We start from the raw sequence: 4,069 nt of genomic DNA on the forward strand, positions 1-4,069 counted from the left end.
AGTCGCTAATCAAGGAGGAGCGCGGCAGGAGCACAGCAGACAGCACCGCAGCCCACGTCGGTTGAACAGAGGGACAAAGTACCTTTACGCTTGGCTCCTTATCTTGAGACTGAGTGAGGAGGTGACACCACAGAAGTACAAAGCAAGGTCATCTTGATGGATTCAGTTTTTTTGCATGTAGAGTAGAAATACAGTACCCATGGGATTGTTTCTTCTTCTAATCGTCGCCATATGTAATGAAGAAGGACAGCAGCAGTAGTAGATGATGTTGTAATTTGAAGATTTATTAAGTACAAGGAAGTAGATAAAACCCCATCAAGCCCTGCAGCTGCCAACTGACCCACTGCTTACAATCTATTCATAAGATGCAGAGTCTACATTCTGGAGAGCATAGCCTGGTAACAAGAATAACATTCTTATTCAGAGAAGTGAGAACACGACAACCCCTCTGCTATATGACAGGTGAGTGCCCCTCTTCTCTCTGGCTCCTTGCTTTTCTTCCTGGGCTTGTACTTCCTGCTTTGATTCCTCCGGGGCTTAGGAATTGTTGGATGGTCCCTATCTTATTGTCTCTTTTTAGCTATTGTGTGGCTCGTCCCTGTGCTTAGCCAGCTCTTCACAGTCTCTCTAAGGGTTTTGGGGCCAGTAATGCGTATTTCTGCCTTGGGCGGGGTGGAGCTCGGTGTGGCCCCTTCCCCTTTAATCCTTGCTTGGTTTGACGCTGAAGTGTTCTTTCCCCATGTTCAGCACTGGGGACCCTTTATCAGTGGACAAGCGATTCATCCCACTTTTGTCCTGGGTGCAGCATTGCCTGAGGGCTGGCTAAGGGTTTGTTGGCTCTTTGGGACTGGAGAGAAAGCTGTGCTTGGTGTTCCTCCTATGCGATAAATACAACAAAAAGGGGAGAGGAGAGATTACATGGGGTGGGTTCGGTCTCCCCAAATACCATTACATAAACAGAAGGAATCCACACAAGAATGTTTCTAGAATGGTCCCCACGGTGGTAGAGAGCACTCAGTGTTATTTCAATACCCCTCACACATCAAAAGGACCCTTGGTGTCATGCTTCATCATCGGGGTCTTCGCACCCCTCTACGGGGTGCAGCGTGCTACTAACCAACGGAATACGTGGGAGTACTTAGTTGATGTGTGGTGTGCATAGGGGTTATGTCATTAAGTGAGTGGTGGGTTTGAAGTGAGAATAGTGAAAAAAATTAAACAGGGCCTGGTACGTGAAATTTTAATGGGTCTCCATGCTGGCTCTGTTAAAAAGGTGGTGTTGAGGTGTATATGTATGATAATGTACAACACCTCATGAGTGCGTTAACATGTTACGATGCAAAAGCATCTTCTTCAGGACGGGGTTGCACAGTCCCCACCTTACTCACATCTAGGTGTCAAATGACATCATTTAATATACATAAATAGTTTGATTCGGCTTTCCGAGGCTAATGTGTACCTTATCTTTAATTCGTAGACATCTGCAATGTATACCTGTAATAGGAAAGGGAAAGAACACAAAAGGAGGAACAAATGGTATTATATTTATAAAATATCCAAATGCTGGTTCAGTGACCTGAAAAGGTGAGGGTAACACTATCTAGTCAAAATGTGTCATGCTATTCCTGTGAGGTGCCCTGGAAAGAAAAAGACAGACGCAGGACAAACACACACATAACATAAAACACACGCTCTATTCAAATATCTGCTGGGATGGTATAATGCTCCAGGGTTTTTGTCATTAAAATACACAGAGGAAAGAAATTAGTGAATACTTACTGCCAAACAAATTGTTAGCACCATGAGCCTCCAGAATGGTAGAGTTGTTGTACTAAATAGCAACCTGAATTTAAAGAGGAAAAAAAACCAAAAACAAAAAAACAAAACGAAATGTCATGATCTTGGTGGTCTTCGTATGACTTACTTGGTCAAGTTGTTAAAGCAACCTTCTGGTCTGGTTCGGCTGTGCCATACTCACAAAAAGCAGGAGAATGCCTGTCCTAGTCTGCCCCTGACTGTGGCTCCGTCGATAGTGAGAGCAGTTTGGAAATCGCATTAAAATACGACCTCCAATTATCGTACAGTGCTGAAAAACGGAAACGGCTAGAGCCTTTTAAGGCGATTCCGGTTTTGGTAGAGACTTGAGTTAACTCAAAGCACCTGTGTAGGTGCAAGGAAACGCTGCGTGCGTCTGTGCTGGGAAATAAAGGTAGTGTTTGCTCACCGCACGTGCGCCGTGTAAGCCACTGGTCCATCAGTCCACCAAACACCCATGTGGGTGGAGGGAAACACTGCGTGCATCGGCGAGGAAGTGTCTCGTAGGCGCGCATGCGCATTGTAAACTACTGTTCGGTAGTCCATCGGAAAAGCGTTTGATAGCAATGAGTCTTCATGGAAGAGGTCGATAAGGATCGGTTTTATTTTGAAAAAAGGGAAAAATTATGCTTGTGGTCGGGTTGCAACAAACAAGGCAGACTTGTCTTATTTACACTGACTCAAAAATAGTGGGTGTCAGACCTGTGCATATAAATAGTTGAAGCAATAAGGCACAGTAAAGCACAAGTATTGGATTAGTGAACCAGGAGTGCCTTACCAAACTAAGAAGTCTGGTAAAGGCGCGACATGGCAAATTTAGTGTAAATATTACATACAAATACATGTACATCCATGTATGTATAGTTAGTGTATGCAAGAGATCTGCATACTCATGGGGTAAAGTGGGTTGTACAGAGCAAAAGACAGCTCAACAGATGCCCTGTAGAAGGAAGCAGTTCACTGGAACAGTTGTCCCCAGCAGATGTCATCGTTGAGCCTGTTGGTATGAGTACCCAACCGAAACACCCAAAGTTGTTCTTTTTCAAAAAGGTCTTTATCCGAACTCAATTGTTCGATAATTGTCCAATGAAGATCATTCACACAGTGCAACACATTCAAAAAATGAGAAGCCATTTTTGTTGTGCTCTTTTTGCACCTGACATTGCTTTTATGTTAATTTATTCTGATTTTGGCAGGTCTGGACGTCATCCCTACCTATTCGAGCCCACATGGGCACGTGCTCATGTAAATCACGTGTTTGCTGTTACAATTGGTGAACTTTCTTTGATCCCACGTGCTGCCATTCCTGAAGGTTAGTTGTCTACTCTTTTTTGTTAAGTGGCAGCTGCTGCAGTTGCCACATGGGTGGTGGCCTTGTACCCAATGGAGTGTTGGTTGTTCTAGTTCCATCCCACGGGGGCGTGTATGAACAAGGATGTCCTTGAGGTTCCAGCTTCACTTGTGGGCAAACAGGGGTTTCTCAAAATTCAGGTTGCCACATACAAGAGTTCGCCAGTGTTTATTGACAATTTTTGAGACCTCATTGGAGTGTGTGTTATCTGTTGTCACACAGATGGGTCTTGTGTCTTTTTGTACTCGCTCATCCGGGAGGGCCTCTCTGTGGTTGTTGCGAGCCCTTTTCATGGCTCAGTCAATCACAGGTATAGTGTATTGTCGGATCAGAAGTTGGTTTTTTAGGTCTGTTGCTTGTGTCTTGTAATCCTTCACGTTGGAACAGTTCCGTCTCAGAAGGAGGAACTGGCCATATGCACGGTTATCACATAGATGTTCCTCCTATGCTACCACTGGACTTGGGGGTTTACAGGACATGTGCCGTTGCTCAGTCGTCAGATCCCAACTTGAGATTCAGGAACTGTCATTTGGCTATCCCTGTTTCCTGCCAGAAGTGGTCTTAAAAAAGTATTTTCAAAATTGAAATAAGTATTTTCAAAATTGTAATTTCAAATCTGAATTTTTCCGTAAGAGACTATTTTTCATTACAATTCCAAATATACTAAACATGAACTGGTTGCACGTTCTGATTTGGAAATTGCCGCTCATTAAATTTAATAAGGTAACTCCAATGTTATCCTAAGTGAGAGGTAGGGATTGCACATGTAAAACTTAAAAGGAAATTTCCCACATTTTAAATACATTGCACCCTGCCCTCTGGGCTGTCCAGTGCCTACCCTGGGGGTGACTTATATCCCTTAAGAAAGAAGATTTGGGCCTGGCAACAGGATTATTATACCAG

At 43.8% G+C, this 4,069-nt stretch overlaps 1 long non-coding RNA gene across 1 annotated transcript; it reads right to left on the bottom strand.

The window, feature by feature from the left end:
• Window positions 1-276: 276 nt before the first annotated feature.
• Window positions 277-2,053, bottom strand: LOC144819238 (uncharacterized). The gene is made up of 3 exons (XR_013607242.1): window positions 1,979-2,053; window positions 1,780-1,843; window positions 277-877 (listed from the first exon to the last, which is right to left on the bottom strand). It is a non-coding gene; the product is annotated as an uncharacterized LOC144819238 (long non-coding RNA).
• Window positions 2,054-4,069: the final 2,016 nt, after the last annotated feature.

This window comes from Lissotriton helveticus, chromosome 2_1, assembly GCF_964261635.1.
Source record: "Lissotriton helveticus chromosome 2_1, aLisHel1.1, whole genome shotgun sequence".
In the NCBI taxonomy this organism is placed as follows: Eukaryota; Metazoa; Chordata; class Amphibia; order Caudata; family Salamandridae; genus Lissotriton; species Lissotriton helveticus.